Below are 18001 nucleotides of genomic sequence, written 5' to 3'. Positions count from 1 at the left end.
TCTTTGAAAGGGGGGCGATAGCCCACAATGCTGTTGAGAATCGATGATAAATTGACGTAGATCATCATTCCAATCCTGTGCCACCTCCATCGCAAAATTGTCAGGAGCCGCAAACGTGGGCATAAAGGGGACTCAGGTGCCTGCACTTCTACACATCTCTACAATGCAGCAATACTCTGTGTGGGAAGCATGTGAGCGGGCCCAGGGTCAGGCTCGGTCCCAGCTTCCATCTTGCATTATCCAAGGTGCTGCGAGTTACATAGCAATGGGAATCCATGTGTCCACACACAATTCATTCTGTGTAGGTGTTAGCTCAACACCGCAATGGAAAGTCTTTGAGTTCCTTGAACTTGCCTATGCTGTCGGTGCACAAAGATGGTATTACACAAGAAGAAATCAGAGCGCATAAACATGACAGACTTTCACGCTGCCAAGGACCTCGGCCCACATTTCTACCCTAGTCAGTCAGTGTATTTGTGCAAGACAGGTAAAGCAACGCAATGGAAACTCATTGCGCACTCACAGCATAGGCCAAAAAACTCAAGCATGGTATTACACATGAGGAAATCAGAGTGCCCAAACATGGCAGAGTTGGCCTTGGCCTTGGCCCACATTTCTGCCTAGTCAGTCAGTGTATTTGTGCCAGATCTGTAAAACTTCTCAGCAGGCATAGCAGCAGGATGGTAACACTAATGGTTGCAGCATCGCCGCTCATCATCTGGGTAGACTCCTCAAAGTTTCTGAGGACCTGGCAGATATCTGCCATCCAGGCCCACTCCTCGGTAAAGAATTGGGGAGGCTGACTACCACTACACCGCCTATGTTGGAGTTGGTATTCCACTATCACTCTACGCTGCTCATAGAGCCTGGCCAACATGTGCAGCGTAGAATTCCACCATGTGGGCACGTCGCACAGCAGTCGGTGCTCTGGCAGATTAAACCGATGTTGCAGGGTCCTCAGGGTGGTAGCGTCCGTTGTGGACTTGCGGAAATGTGCGCAGACGTGGCGCACCTTACTGAGCAGGTCAGACAAGTGAGGGTAGTTTTTTAAGAAACCGCTGAACCACCAGATTGAAGACGTGGGCCAGGCATGGCACGTGTGTGAGGCTGCCGAGCTGCTGACCCGCCACCAGGTTACGGCAGTTGTCACACACGACCATGCCCGGTTGGAGGCTCAGCGGCGAAAGCCAGAGGTCGGTCTGCTCTGTCAGACCCTGCAACAGTTCAGGGGCCATGCGCCTCTTGTCACCTAAGCTGATTAGTTTCAGCATGGCCTGCTGGCGCTTGCCCACCGCTGTGCTGCCCTGCCGCGCCATACCAACTGCTGGCGACGTGCTGCTCACACTTCTTAATTGAGAGGTAGAGGTTGCGTAGGACGAGGAGGGAAAGGGTTTGGAGGAGGTGGCATAGACTGCCACAGATACCAGCACCGAGGTAGGACCCGCTATTCTGGGTGTGGGTAGGACGTGAGCCGTCCCAGGCTCTGACTTGGTCCCAGCCTCCACCAAATTCACCCAATGTGCCGTCAGGGAGATATAGTGGCCCTTCCCGCCAGTACCTGTCCACGTGTCCGTGGTTAAGTGGACCTTCCCAGTAACCGCGTTGGTGAGGACACGATTAATGTTGCGGGAGACGTGCTGGTGTAGGGCTGGGACGGCACACCGGGAAAAATAGTGGCAACTGGGGACCGAGTAGCGCAGGACCGCCGACGCCATCATGTTTTTGAAGGCCTCCGTTTCCACAAGCCTGTATGGCAGCATCTCCAGGCTGATTAATTTGGCAATGTGCACGTTTAATTTGTGCGTGCAGGTGCATGGTGGCGTATTTGCGCTTTCGCTCCAACGCTTGTGTTAGTGACAGCTGAACGCTGCACTGAGAGACATTGCTGGATGAGGTGGAGGACAGTGGAGGTGAGGGTGTGGGTGCAGGCCGGGAGGCGCTCGTGCCTGTGTCCTGAGAGGGGTATTGGATCTGTGTGGCAGGTTGGGGCACAGGGGAAGAGGCAGTGGTGTGACCCGGAGGCGGTGAACGGCCTTCGTCCCACCTAGTGGTGTGCTTGGCCATCATATGCCTGCACATGCTGGTGGTGGTGAGGCTGGTAGTGGTGGCTCCCCGGCTGATCTTGGTGCGACACAGGTTGCACACCACTGTTCATCGGTCGTCCGCGGTCTCACTGAAAAACATCCACACCTTTGAACACCTAGCCCTCTGCATGGAGGCTTGGTGCTCAGGGGTGCTTTGGGAAACAGTTGGGGGATTCTTCGCTCTGGCCCTGCCTCTACCCCTGGCCACTCCACTGCTTCTTCCAACCTGTCCTGCTGCTGCACTTGCCTCCCCCTCTGAAGCACTGTCCTCAGTAGGTGTAGCAAACCAGGTGGGGTCAGTCACCTCATCGTCCAGCTGCTCTTCCTCCGAATCCTCTGTGCGCTCCTCCCTCGGACTTACTGCCCTTACTACTACCTCACTGGCAGACAACTGTGTTTCATCATCATCGTCTCCTCACCCACTGAAAGCTCTTGAGACAGTTGCCGGAAGTCCCCAGCCTCATCACCCGGACTTCGCGAACTTTCCAAAGGTTGGGCATCGGTCACGACAAACTCCTCAGGTGACAGAGGAACCAGTTTTTCCCACTCATGGTAGGGACCCGAGAACAGTTCCTGGGAGCCTGGCTGCTCATCAGAATATGTCATTTTCATGGAGTGAGGAGGCTGGGAGGAAGGAGGAGCAGCAGCCAGAGGATTCAGAGTTGCAGTCCCTAAGCCAGGAGTAGATGACTGCGTTGAAGACTGGGTGGCCGATACATTGCTGGATGCATTTTCTGCCATCCACAACAGGACCTGCTCACACTGCTCTGTTTGTAATAAAGGTCTACCATGTGGACCCATAAATTGGGATATGAAGCTGAGGACCCCAGAAACTTGCCTCTCTCCTAATCTCACAGCAGCCGGCTGTGATTCACCTGGACCAGGTACTTGGCCTGTGCCCACACGCACGTGTAATAAACAGCCTAATGATGTGCCAAGTTTCATTTACTTAAACTGTGTTAAAGTTGAGTGTATATGTGTTTCTGTGATTCTGGTCCTTTAAGACAGCAGCCACTGCAATGGGAATGTGATGCTGGAGGGACACAACCCTATGAGGTCAGCCTGCCTTCCTGCAGACACAGTATGAGAAGGAAGCAGGATGTGATGACACAGGGGGAGCAGAAGCCATCTTTGCAAGAGAGAGTACCAAGTGTCTGGGCTGCATTGAGAGTGTATGAAGATCTTAAGATTGACCAACAATCAAGATTGACCGACACCAACTACCCTGCGAGAAGTGAGGGCATTTCTTGGAGTAGCCAGTTACTATCGATGGTTTATTAAGGATTTTGCCAGGGTAGCAGCACCACTAAATGCTCTCCTACGGTGCACATCCGGTGGTCCGAAGAACCAGTCTTTGAAATGGGGAACTGAGCAGGAACAAGCCTTCCAGGAATTGAAGGATGCTCTGACAATGGCCCCAATCTTGGCGTATGCTGATTACCACTTACTGTTTCAGCTATATACGGATGCAAGCCTGTATGGTCTCGGAGCAGTGCTTTCCCAGGTTCAGGATGGCCAGGAGCCGGTTTTAGCATACGCCAGCCGGTCTTTGCGGGATTCTGAAAGAAATCCCGAGAATTATAGTTCATTTAAGTTGGAGCTGTTGGCACTAGTATGGGCCATGACTGAGAAATTCTCTGAATATTTGACTGGGGCTGAAGTTTTAGTACTGACTGACCCATTAGCTCACCTGCAAAATGCCAAGCTTGGGGCTTTAGAGCAGAGGTGGATAGCCCGAATGTCTAAGTTCAATTATCACATTAAGTATCGGACCAAGACAGAGAACCAGAATGCTGACGGACTTTCCAGGGTAACTACCCAGACCCCCACAGGAGATGTGGATCATGAGTTAGAGCATGTGGAGGTGCCTGACTTCAGCAGATTTTCTCAGGCCTTGGCCACCGCTAATCAGTGTGAAATGGAAGGGACTGAAGTGGCTCCTTTCTTTGGTCCCTCAAGGCAGGAATGGGCACAGATGCAGCAGGCCCATGAGGGTCTGGCACGGATGATCAAGTTTGTTGAAGAAGGCAAGAAGCCCTGTAGAGAGGAAAGAGAACGACTGACACGGGAGATATTATCGGTTCTGAGTCAGTGGGAGAAGTTGGAGATGAAAAATGGAGTTCTATGCCGAAAGGATTATCTACCTTCTGAAATCGATGTTCGATACCAAATTGTAGTGCCTATTGGCTCGCTCTTTGGCGATGGAGGCTCATAACAAGAATGGTCACTTTGGTCACGAGAAGACCTTTAGTTGGTTACAGCATTTCTGATTTACTGCCATGGTCTCCATCAAATGGTTGAAGAAGTATGCCGCAGATGTCGAACTTGTCAATGGGCAATTTGAGCATTTTTGTATATGACTGATGCTCCGCATAGGTCATGACTTGTGAAACTCTGTAAAACATCTGAAAGTCATGGAAACACCACAGCGGGCACCAGTATTGCCTCGTAATGGTGGACCACTTCACCAAATTTGCAGTGGTAACCGCCACCAAGGACCAGACAGCTGAGTCAGCAGCTCGGACTCTGTGTCAAGATTTCATTCGAGTGTATGGGTGTCCTCAATGCATCCACTCCGACCAGGGAGCCTGCTTTGAGGGCCATGTAATGAAGGAAGTTCAACGCATCTATGGGATAAAGAAGTCGCACACGACTCCATACGATCCGCAAGGGAATGGGGCCTGTGAAAGATTCAACAGAACTCTGCTACAGATGCTGCGGACTCTGGAGGAAGACAAGAAGTTACAATGGCCTCAGTTCTTGTCTGAGATGGTGTGGGCCTATAATAATCATGTCCATTCTACAACGGGGTACTCCCCTTATACTCTCCTCTTTGGGCGGTCTGGGCGAAGTATGGGAGAATTACAGCAGACTGATGTGGATGGATTCCCTCCAAGGGATCCAAACTCCTGGGTACGAGCGCATCAGCAGAGACTTGAGACAATCCATCGATTAGTGCGGCATCGTCTACGTGAACATTCTCATTCTGATAAGACTCCAGTGCCAGCCAGGTGACCTGGTTCTGGTGCGTGTCAAGAAGACCCAAGGGAAACTGGAAAGCAGATGGGAGGCTGTGCCATATTGTGTTGTTGGCCGCAAGTATGCCAATGGGCCAGTGTCCAGAAGGAAGGAGCTGATTGTGTTCGAGTACTTCACAGAAATATGTTGCACCTATGTCATTCTGAAGAAACAAATTGTACCAGAAATGCCAACGTCAACGAGCTCCCACAGTTAGAGACTGGTGGTGTGGAATGGGCCTATTACGATGAGGATGATTGCTGGCCGATCCTTGCTCCTGAGGATGTTCCACCGTTGACCACTGAGCCTCCAGCCTGTGCCCCCACTGGTGCGGATTCTGCTAGTACTTCTCAGCCCATGGCTGAAGTGTCCCAGAGTATTCCACAGGTCCTCAGACGGACTACTAGGACAAATGCTGGCACCCCCCCTGTTCGGTATTTGCAGGATGAGTTTGTTTGGCGTGCCATACAACGGTACACTACCACTCTGAGCATAAAAGTACAACCCTCTGGATATTCAGTCATTGGCAGGGACTGCCAATCTTAAAGTGGGGGGGAATATGTAATAAACAGCTCAATGATGTGCCAAGTTTAATTTGTTTAAAGTGTTTAAAGTTGAGTGTATATGTTTTTCTGTGATTCAGGTCCTTTAAGACAGCAGCCACTGCAATGGGAATGTGATGCTGGAGGGACACACCCCTATGAGGTCAGCCTGCCTGACTTCAGACACAGTATGAGAAGGAAGCAGGATGCGACGACACAGGGGGAGCAGCAGCCATCTTTGCAAGAGAGAGTACCAAGTGTCTGTGCTGCATTAAGAGTGTGTGGAGATCTTAGAGGACTTTCCTGTGCAGCTAACCTGTGTGTAATTCAGTCCAGAGGCAGACGGAGTATAAAGAGACAGTATGTTCAGTGGAGCCATGCTGAAAGGACTGTGCCCAGCGGCTAACCAGTAATACTGACATTGTGGCTGTGGACATTGCCACCAAAGTTAAAGACTGGCAGTGCTGTTGAGTACCGGACGGTAACTGCAAAACCCTGGCTTATATCACACCGGGGTGTATGGATTCTGCAGGACTGTCAGTGTGCTGAGCTACTTGCTGTTGGATTTCATTGCATCCATTTGGTTTTCCTGCCTGCTAAGAAGGATCTTATTGCCTTGGATATTGTGATAACCGTGAGGAGAGGACGCTTCGCTGTACAAGAAAGGGACGACATTGGGCCCCAACGCGCGCTTCTACAAACTGTAAGCAGTCCACCCGGACCACTGGTAAGAGGGGTGCGGACCCAAATGTGAAGTTAGGGTCAGTTAGGGATAGTTTTGGGAATATTGTTCTTTCAGTGTCCGTGCTGTGGAGGTGGACATAGTAAATGTGGAATATATTGTGAAATCCAACTTGAATTGTTCCAACTATACTGTGTATTTTGCTTGTCCTTATTCCTGTTCTTTTACCATTAACTTGCCTTTATTAACCTGTAGTAAATACATTTTTCTTAACTTGACCACCCCGTGTGCGTCCTTTCTAGTTGCAGTGCCCAAACCACCTGCTTTGCTCTTGGTACAGACACGCATGTACGTCCGCGTCCGCGTCCTCGACCCTTACCCCTACTCCTCATCATGGCTATTTAAGAATATAGCAGGGCCCAAATAAATTAGCGGAGCATCAATTAATACACCTGAGAGGATCACTCTCCTTCTCAGGTGTATATGAGTGTGTGATATTTCCGTGAAAACAGAGGAGACATTACTGCCTCCCCAATCTGATGGGTTTCTGAGTTTATATAAAAAATCTGTATTAAACTCTGAGATCCTCATCGGGGTTGAGCGTTGCCACTATCATTCAGTTATTGATGTGGGTCGCTTCCTAAATATAGGAGATCTTGAGCTATCCCTTTTGTATCTTCAATATTGGAGCCCAGCGCTGTTGACTTTTGAATCAAGCCAACCTCTGCTGTTATCTAAAGGGATTTCAACACCATGTTTTTTTATGGTAATTTTACCTAAATGGTGATTGGCTTACGCATTGATGTTTGGTATTGCACCCAGCCATAGAATACTACATACATTCAACATTGGAGTTCAGTGTTGTTGACTATCACAATAAGTCAACCTATAACACTATCACTCCATGTAGTGTTTGGCGTATACATCAATGACTGTTGTTATTATACCTAGCCATATAAATCACAAACTAAGATCACTTTGTATTATACGAGCGACCCCCTAGTCTAAAGTATTGACAAGTCAAATTTGGGTATTACTATTTTTCTACCTACCCATTCTGACTATTTTTGTTCTCTGTCTTTAGTATGTCCTGTTTGTCCTAGCCCTAATTATTTTTTAATATTTCTAAATAAAAGTTATATTTTAGTTTGTCTGGTACTATGAAGGGTTTTGATTCTACGATCTAGACAAATTCTGCCCCTGTGATGCCCAAATAAATTACCCCACTGTACAGCACTGACAACTGGGCCTTAATTCACCGCACACAGAGACTTGTAGATAGCGGAGGCTCTATGCTGTGACTTGACAAAAGTAACCCGCTGTCTTGCACTGATACCTAGGGGTAATTTACTGCTCGCAGAGACTTGTAGATTATAGAGGCTGTATGGAGGGGGAGAAGACTGTAAAGCCAGTGGATAGTGCTGGTAACTGCGGCGATCTCAACCCCACCAACGGAAATGGTATTGTGAGACGCTCTGCACAGCGGCTGAGCTGAAATACTTTGCAGTGGCCCCGGTAATATTACAGTACTATTTAGCGGTGAGACCTCTGTGTAATGCACTGCAGACAGAGAACGGTATAAATGAGGTAGTTCGCAGCAGGCTAGGAATAATTGGAGTGCACTTTCACGGTGAGAGCGTTATTGTACGGCACTGCAGCCAGAAAAAAGTCTAACTGAAAGGCTGCAAACAGGCCTAGCTGCGTAATACAAAAATGGAAGCACTACTACTCCCAGCAGGCCCCAAGTAAAATGCACATGGTAAGATGTAGCCCAACGAAGGAGCTTTGCGGTTTTTGCACGGAGGATACGGACTGTATAGTGTATATAACTTTCCCTCTAGAACTGGCTGTGGCCCGCCGCTCTGCGTCTAATTCACTGCAGACACAGAACGGTATAAATAAGTTTGTTGGCAGCTGCAGGCTAGGAATTATTTGCATGCACTTTCACGGTGAGAGTCATATTTTACTGCACACTCCAGCCAGTAAAACATATTACAAAAGGCTGCTGCAAACAGGCCTAGCTGCGTAATACAAAAATAGAAGCACTACAACTCCCAGCAGGCACCAAGTAAAATGCACACGGTGAGATGTAGCCCTAAGAAGGACCGTTCGGGTTCTTGAAGACAGGTTCCTACGCTAACACTTTCCCTATCTCAGCAGCACTGTCCCTATACTCTGTATAATAGACTGCAGACTGAGAACGCTATAGCTATAATGGCCTGCACAGCCAGAGATGGAAAAAAAAAATTTGTGCACTACTGCTCCCAGCCAGCCACAACAGTAATGCACACGGTCAGATGTAGCCCTAAGAAGGACTGTTGGGGATCTTGAGGACAGGATCCTACACTAACACTTTCCCTATATCAGCAGCAGCACTTTCCCTAATGCCTGCCAGCGTGTGTCTGAGGCGAGCCGCGGGCGGGACCGCATTAAGTACACTTGATCTCACCAGCCACTCACTGCAGCGGGGGTGGGATAGGGCTTGCACATCACAGGAGGAAGTGGTAATGCCTTCCCTGCATGTCTATTGGCTAGAAAATGGTGCTAAACATGCGGGCAAGGAAATGGAATTGACTCAAGTACCGCGTGGTGCTCGACTCGAGTAACAAGCATCTCGAGTACCCTAATGCTCGGACGAGTGTGCTTGCTCATCTCTATGCTGTAGTTTAGGCAGGAGGGCATGCGCTAGCATTTTTGTTAACTTGAAGTTCAGGAAAGAGTTACTGTGGTAAGGGCTTGGATGTGTGGTTTGAAATACTGGACAGAATCAAAGGAGATGACCCAGAGGCACTGGACTTGTGAGACTGGGGAATATTGGAACCATTGATTTTGATTGATAGTTTTTGTGAAGGGTTGATAGAGCTGCGGGAAAGATACTGAATTTTGTATTTGTCCATGCTGGTACTGAAAACCATGGGATTCTATGAGCTGTGGAGAAGAGTACAGAACCTTGAGGGCCACCAAGAGAGATAGGAAAACAAATCCACTACATGTGATCATTTTCTTCATACTTTCTGATATGTTAAAGTGTTTACTCCAATTTTAACACCAATTTTCAACATTAATTTCTGATGCTCTTCTTTGTGCTTTTTTTTGATAAGGAACGGAGGAAAAGGATTTCCCATTGGTAGTGCTGGATCTTTGGAGTAGGTGAGACGCTCTCAGATAGGTCTAATGTTCGAGAAGAACCAATGGAGAGATTTTTCTGCAACATGAGTCCTATCTGTGAGCGTCTCACTCTGGAGGTCCAGGCCTGTCACTGGCCAATCCTTATCCGGGAATCCTTGCACTAAAACTGGATCAAGCTCAGGATACCATATTCTGCCCAACAGCTTCACCTCCACCTGCATGTTATTAGCCTTCGTGAGAGTTGTGCTTTCTAAATTCACCTGAATCGGGTCAGTAAGATCTACCTTGGACAGACATCTGTCTGGGATGATTTAGTGATCTTGCATTGAGCAGGTGGTTGGGCCCGATGACCAACTGTACTGTTCTATGAGTCTACCATTTTTTAAGCTGTAGATCAGTGCCCATTGTGCCTCTCTCCCTGAAGAGCCCCTTATAAAATATGCCCCGTATCCCTACAGACCTCTCAGCCCGTAATAGATTGGGCCTCTGTGCAGAGGTGACACTTTGGCTATATGAAGCCTAGAAATTTCTTATGGCGGTCCTGCCATCAAATACGGTTGGCAGCACTAGGATGGCATACAAAATAACTTCTGATGCTAGCTATTAGATATGGCTGAAGAATATGTTGGCGCTATACAAATAAAGATTATTATTATTTATTATATATGTAGGGCCACTGCCCTTACTTTCTCCTTTTGTCTAGCACTGAGAGGGTTAATCAGCACTGACAGGGTTAACCAGTTCTCTGCCTCTCAGATCACCTGTGGGGTTAATTGGGCATTACTCCCCAATTTAAGGTGAGCTGATGTACTTGGTTGCCCTTCACAGTTTAGACATAGTTTAAAATGACTTCTTTTTATTGAATAACTTTTATTAAAAAAACATAGAACAAAAAAATAGGGCACTACAGATAACCCTCTAGATTGTCAATATATTGGCCTTAGCCAAGAGGAGAACGACTATAGCCACTCGCTTAATTTTTCATACCCTTCTAGTGTCTAAGACAGGGCCATGTATTTCTACGATAGTGCGGTAGCTGTCCTTTACTTCGCAAAACTTGGATTGGGGTGGGAGCAAGTTTATTTTTGATTACGCATATCTTCCCAGAAATTTATTCCTATGATCGAGGTTTGATCAAGACTTAGATTCAGTACAAGTATCACGACAGATAGTCTTGTATCTTTTCCAGTATCAGAGGATGGAAGGTCTGCGAACAACCAAGGTGTATGTCTATGAACTTGATGATAACTATTGTTACAAATAGTGATCAAGTTCATAAAAGCCCCTCACCTATCCTTATTGTTACACATGTAACATTATAATCTCCAGTTTTTATATTTTTCATATTTGTTTGAATCTCATTAAATCTCGACGCGTTTCGCCGCTTATTTTAGCGGGTCATCAGGAGATTTACTTTCATGTAGATTATTGTAGCTCTGGTTTCATACAGATGACTATTCCAGAGTCTAGTTAGCTCTATTTAGAGATGATAATGATAACTCTTACAGAGACAGAGTATTCAGTGCAAATAGTACTTTCTAGATCTAGAGTTTGTGGATTCATATAGAAAAACAACTATAATATCAAAGTGGTTTGCGTATAGTTGTAATAAGTATGAGATCCTGTCTCCTTTTTACAAAAGAGGCAGTCTTATGATAAACAATGTGCTGCTATAAATGATATAGATCTCATATAGTCAGGTCTGCACAATTATAGGAGGATAGCCTTGAATATAGACAGTCACTCCAGATAGTGCCAAACTCTATTATCGTGATTGATATGAGATCTATCTCTTTTCCTTAGGAGCAATATTGTGATGGTCAATCATTTGCTCATTGTGGTATAGATCTCATATAGTCAGGTCTGCATAACTAGCAGAGAGCAGCCTTAAATGTAGGCTATCACTCTATAGGATGCAGGACTGAGATCTAAATATTTTAATTTTTCTTTTTTATAGAGAAGACAGTCTGCAGTGAGCAGGCAGCGTCTCTACAAAGTATAGATCTCAGTATTTTAGGCAATCTGCAATCAACCGCAACCAAAAAGAAAATAAATTGGGAATATTAGATAAAGATGTTCCCGAGTTGTGGTTGAAGCAGCCTGACTTTTCTAACTTCTTTTGGAAGCACTGCCTATTGCTGATAGAGATATTACTAGTCTATGGTAAGAATGGTAGCGCCTCTGGCCTGTGAAGGGCTTAAATTTGAGAAATTAGACTTTTTTCTGCCTCTGTGAGTACACGATGTACTTGGTTGCCTTTGAATTGGCGTTTTAGTTCATGACAATCAGCCTTCATTGGTCATGCTGTTCTGTGTCAGTGCTGCCTGCTCTCTGGGTTCTGTCTTGCTGTCTGACTTCTGTCTTATCTGTGTCCTGTCTGCCTCTCTGTCTTGGGTCTGTATTGTGACCTTCTGTTCTGTCTGAGACATCTTGCATATTTGCATCTGTACTTCTTATGTTAATTTTCTGTCGGTTTCATGTCAGTTTTTCTTTGCTCTATCTTGCATCTGTCTGCTGCCACTTCCATCTGGTTCCATCTGTTTGCCAGTTCCCTCTGGTTCCTAGTATTACCCCTTCAGAGATAGATAGACCCGAGGTTCCAGCGCAGGGATGCCCTTTTCTGGACGATCGCCTTGCTTCCTGAGGTTAGTTGTCTCGTTAGTGTAGGGACTGTGAGACAACAAGGACCTTTGAAGCTAGGCTCGCGGCTTAAGTGACTTGGCCAATTCATGAACTAATTTCTCGCACCTTTATAGCTATTCCTTCTGGTTAATCATGCAGGTTAGCTAGTGAACGTTTTCGGTGTTTGGCATCTATCTTGCCTCTGTCTGTCCGTGAGTATGTGGTCCCTTTCTTTGTTCTGAGTTCTGCTTGTACTCCTGTATCTGAGTTTGTTCTGAATTCCTGGCTACAGTCCACCTATCTTAGAAGTCAGCTACCAACCACTCCAGGACTGTCCTCCGTGGACAGTGGATCCACATTTTCCATTAAATTTGTAACAAAGACAACAGTAAGTAGCGACCGCAACATCTAGGTGGTGAGACAGAAAGAAGGGCTCCAGTTCAGAAGCTTGCTATGGGGCCCAGGCTTCTCTAGTTATGCCCTTGTATATAGTAACAAGCTAACAAAAAGTAAGAGCAAGTGCCAAGTACCAGATAATACAAGATAGTACCCATGTACACCACAAGGGGGACGTGAGACAAATAATCCCGTGCCTGTACCGTCCTGCCCCGGGATGGGGCAGCACTGATGTAACTTCAGCAAGGCCTTTGAGGATATAATACACTGCAGGGCTCAAAGGGGTTAAAGATGCTGCAGGATATTTATGAACAATGTCTAGAAATAAAAAAGTGTTGTCCGTAGCAACCAATCACAGCGCAGCTCTCATTCCTCACGGTGATCTTGAAAAATAAAGTTTTTTGCCTACTTGGGAAAGAAAAGGTCATTTTGCTTTTAGACGCTTTCATAAATCGTGAATGATTCCAACTCATCTGCAATTTCCTCTTCCCCTCGCACATCACAAGAGCTCCGCCCCCTTATATACTGATCACATGACGGTGACATCATCGCAGGTCCTTCAACTATTGCAGTGTAGCAGGTCCTGGCCCCTGCTGTTGTCTCTGTTATCAGCCAGAGGATATATATATTAGACCTTCACGTGTGACTCCAGCCGGCAGGTAAGAGGTGGCGGAGGGTCTTGTGGGGAGGTCAGACACGGTCCATGTGGTTATTACTGCAGGGGTGCGGGGAGGAATGTATGAAGGTCCCAGAGGATGGATGGCGGTGATATACAGAGCTGTGGAAGTGTTGCTGGCCGGTGGGGAGAGAACGCTGCGGAGGAAGAGCGCTGATGAGGCCAGAAGGCCGGTTTCATGCGCCGCCACAAAATCGCAGCAATAACGCAGTAATTTTGCTCATGAGATGTCTGAGTGTCGGCCATGCTTCTCACAAAGACATCGCTGCAGAGGGGCTCTCTAATGGTAAAAACGCATCGCACAAAAATCGCAAGTTGGTGAGTTGGGATGTGATAAACAGACGACTCCATAGGGAAACACGGCCAATAAAGATACAGCAGAAGATAGAAGATCGGACATGCTGTGATTATTTTTTTTCCTCTGCACAGCATCGCATGAGTGAAAACATCCCAAATGTGAAGGAAATCCCTGAAAATCACGGGCGCCATAACTCTGCATTTTAATACATTCTCTCATCACGCAAATTTATCGCCCGTGTGAAACCGGCCCAAGTGTTACGCCGCCTGCACACCAACAGATCTGCATTGTGGAATCCACGGTCGGCGCCGCACTGCGGATCATCAGCAGGTATCATTTGTTACATGCTGCCGAAAAGTGTTTCTTCCTGCGCACTCGCCGAATCGAATTGCAGGGAAAATCGCAGCCTGTGTCATTTTAGTGCGGATTCCGCACAGACGGCTTCAATTGGGGAAGGTCGGGGATTCTGCGTCATCAATCTAGCGACGGCATGAGAAAAATAAAAAAATTTTAAAATGTGTGCTGCGCATGTTTGATGGCGGATTCACTTGCGGTAAAGATAAAAGAAGACAAGTATGCAGAATCCGACCCGTCCGTGTGCAGACGGCCGTAGTTATTGTTTTTGTTAATTAACACAATACAAAGTGACTGAACAAAACAGAAATGTATTCCCATCAGTATTCGGGGTGACGCCACCCACCTTCACAGCAGCATCGGTTCTTCTGGGTATACTTGCACACAGTTATTGAAGTAACTCGGCAGGAAGGTTGTTCCAGACATCTTGGAGATCTAAGCCCAGATCTTCTGTGGATGTCGGCTCGCTCCAATCCTTCTGTCTCTTCATGTAATCCTAGACAGACTGGATGATGTGAGATCAGGGCTCTGTGGGGCCAAATCATCACTTCCAGGACTCCCTGTTCTTCCTTACACTGAGGATAGTTCTTAATTACATTGGTGGATGTTTGGGGTTGTTGTTCTGCTGCAGAATAAATGTGAAACCAATCAGATGCCTCTGTAATGTAATTACATGATGAATACATATCTGCCTGTATTTCCCAGCAGTGAGCACATTAATCCTGACCAAATCCTCAACTGTAAACTTACAAGGATCCTCCACTATCCTTCCCTGCTGCCTGCAGACACTCATTATTGTACTGCTCTCCACCATGCTTCATTGCTGCCTGCAAACACTCATTATTGTACCACTCTCCACCATGCTTCACTGCTGCCTGCAGACACTCATTATTGTACTGCTCTCCAGCCCTTCAGCAAACACGCTGCCTTTTGTTATACCCAAATATGTCACATTTTTCTGCACCCTTGTTCCTATGTCTGCATGCATAGTTCAGTTGCTTAGCCTTTCTTCTACATGAAAGGTGTGACTATTTGGACACAATTCTTCCGTGAAGACCGCTTCAGACCAGGCTTCTCCAAACAGAAGATGGGTGTACCAGGGTTCTAATGGTTCCTTCCAGCTCTTAGGTGATGGTACTGCAGGACATCTTTTAATTGCAAAGGGAAGTAAGCACAATGTGTTTTTCATCTGCTGCAATAAGTTTTCTGGGCTGATGACTGAGTTTATAGTCCTCAACGTCGGCCATTTCTTTGTGCCTCTTCTAAATAGTGTGAACAGCCGATCTTGAACCCCAGTCTGCTTTGAAATCTTTTCCTGGGAGAAACCTTGCTGATGCAGTATAACTACCTTGTGTCTTGTTGTATGATTTGTCACATGTAACTGTCCTCCACAACCTCACCTTTCTAGCAGAGTTTGACTGTTCCTCGCCCCGGTTTAAGCCTCCTGCTCAGCTGTTTCTTTTTTTAGTTGATGACTGTATTTCAACCAACATATGAAAATAGTGATCATTATCACCTGTTTGGTTTAAATGTTTAATCATAGACCTGACTATAATCCTGCAGAATCCCTGACTTTGTGCAAGTGTGCCTAAAAGAACTGAAGCTGTTGTGAAGATAAAGGGCGGTTACACCAAATATGGGTGGGATTTAGGTTTCGTTTTTGTTCAGTCACTTTGCATTTTATTAATTGGCAAAAATAAACTATTAACACTTTTTATTATTGAAGGTATTCTAAGGCCGCCTGCAGACGGGTGGGTCGGATCCGGCGGCGAGAATTCCCGCTGCGGGACCCGACCCCAGCACCTGCAGGGAGGAGCGCGTACTCACCCGCGCCTGGCGGCCCCGGCTCTTTCCTGTGCCAGCTGCCGGGCAGCCGGCGCATGCGCAGACCGGAGCCGGCGGCCGGGTAAGTGCCGTTTCTGTGCGAGGTTCTGCGAGCCCCTCACAGAAATAGCACATGCCGCGGTTTGTTTGCCGTGCGACATTTCGCGCGGCCGTCTGCATAGGAGTGCGTATTGTAATGCACTCCTATGCAGGCTCTTAGTGGGGAAATCCCGCGGATAATCCCGCCGCGGGATTTCCGCCCGTGTGCAGGCGGCCTTACTTTAAAGCATTTTTTCCACAGCGGTTGAAAACTTTTGCACAGCGCTGTATATGTATTTGTGTATGTGTGTGTGTATATATATATATATATATGTATGTATGTATGTATGTATGTATGTGTATATATATATATATATATATATATATGTGTGTGTGTGGCACAGTACCACTTCTCCTGTCCTGTATATTGTGAGGGATTAGCGTTTAGGATCGTTAGCACCCTGGGCATAAGCAGTCAGAGACAGTGACACTTGCGATAAAGTCTTAAGTCCAGGCGTTGCCTGGGTTTATTTCCAAGCAAACAAAGCAAAATACAGGCCTTTTAACTTCAGGCAAACACAAAGTAAATCCTGCTCGTCTGAGCACTTACTACACATGTAGCATCCCTGTCTACACACCGGAAACAAGATGGCTCCTGCAGACAGCCAGGCCAGGACTCTCAGACCTGCAGAGGTCTCAGCTCTCCTCCTGGCCCTGTAGGCCCAGGCTTTATAATGCCTGGTACCAGCCCCACCTGGTACGTGGGAGTGACCATCCCACCCTTCACTTTGGTCACTCCAGGAAAAGCCAGCCCGGATTATGCGGCTTGGAGCCACTTACTCACTACAACGTGTTAGTGGCTTAATGCCACTAACACTAAACTGCCGGCTTCCTCCACCGAGCCCAGGCTGCTCGGTGGCACGTATCTGCCCAAGCGCTCCCCAACGCCTCATAGGAGAGCATCCTAGGCGAAATGTAACGGCCCTCCAGCACTTTGCCGGTCACTGTCTCACATACCCTCCCCCTCTGTTCGAGCCTGTGGGATCGTACACCTTTAGCCGCCATGCAATGCGTCCTTGACAAGGCATCGGCATTGCCCTGTAGCTTTCCTGCCCTGTGTTCAACAGAGAAGCTGAAGTTTTGAAGCGTCAGGAACCACCTGGTGACTCTGGCGTTTCTCTCTTTTGCCTGTGACATCCAGGTTAAGGGAGAGTGGTCTGTGACTAGCCTGAAGTGCCGACCTATAAGGTAGTATTTTAGGGATTCAAGGGCCCATTTGATGGCTAGGCACTCCCGTTCAACAATGCTGTAATTTTTCTCAGGTGGCGTGAGCTTCCTGCTTAGATAAATTACGGGATGTTCCTCTCCCTCTACTTCTTGGGACAGAACTGCTCCCAGTCCCACGTCGGACGCGTCTGTCTGAACAACAAATTCTCTTTTAAAATTAGGTGTGACCAACACTGGACGTCTACAGAGGGCCCGTTTTAACTCTTGGAACGCCTTTTCTGCGTCAGGGTTCCACTTGACCATGACTGACTTGCTGTTCTTGGTTAAGTCTGTTAGGGGTGCTGCTATGCTAGCAAAGTTCTGCACGAGCCGTCTATAGTACCCTACAATGCCTAAAAAAGCTCTCACCTGCTTTTTAGTAGTGGGTTGTGGCCGGGCCTGAACGGCTTCAACTTTATTGATCTGGGGTTTTATAATACCCCTGCCTATTACATACCCCAGGTATCGGGCTTCTTCGAGGCCTATGGCGCACTTCTTTGGGTTTGCTGTGAGCCCTGCTTTTCTAAGGGAGTTCAGTACTGCCTGTACCTTGGGTAGATGGCTGTCCCAGTCTTCGCTAAAGATGATGATATCATCTAAATATGCTGACGCATATTGACGATGGGGTTTGAGTATGATATCCATCAATCTTTGGAAGGTTGCTGGGGCTCCATGCAAACCGAAGGGTAGGCAGATGTACTGAAACAACCCTTCTGGTGTGGCGAACGCCGTCTTTTCTTTCGCGCTCTCTGTAAGGGGGACCTGCCAGTAGCCTTTAGTAAGGTCGAGAGTGGAAAAGTACCTGGCATGACCCAGTCTCTCGATTAACTCGTCCACGCTCGGCATTGGGTATGCGTCAAATTTTGACACGTCATTTAGCTTCCGGAAGTCGTTACAGAAGCGCAGAGAGCCATCAGGTTTTGGTATCAGCACGATAGGGCTGGACCATTCGCTTTTCGACTCCTCAATTACTCCGAGGTCTAGCATTTTCTTGACCTCCCCTGAGATGGCTCGTCTGCGGGCTTCTGGAACTCTGTACGGTTTCAACTGAACCTTTACCCCTGGTTCAGT

At 47.3% G+C, this 18001-nt stretch overlaps 1 protein-coding gene and 1 pseudogene across 1 annotated transcript in view; both read left to right on the top strand.

The window, feature by feature from the left end:
* The window catches only part of LOC136612155 (zinc finger protein 850-like), a 460849-nt pseudogene that overhangs the window by 204872 nt on the left and 237976 nt on the right, over positions 1 to 18001 (top strand).
* Positions 13014 to 18001, top strand: part of LOC136615618 (uncharacterized) — a 94974-nt gene continuing 89986 nt past the window's right edge. Inside the window, exon 1 of the mRNA XM_066594172.1 lies at positions 13014 to 13132. The gene's annotated coding sequence lies outside the window, so the exon portion shown is untranslated. The remainder of the gene's footprint in view (positions 13133 to 18001) is intronic.

This window comes from Eleutherodactylus coqui, chromosome 1 (assembly GCF_035609145.1).
Source record: "Eleutherodactylus coqui strain aEleCoq1 chromosome 1, aEleCoq1.hap1, whole genome shotgun sequence".
Taxonomy (NCBI): Eukaryota; Metazoa; Chordata; class Amphibia; order Anura; family Eleutherodactylidae; genus Eleutherodactylus; species Eleutherodactylus coqui.
The sequence above is the reverse complement of the archived record's forward strand: the minus strand, read 5'-3'. Positions and strand labels throughout refer to the sequence as shown.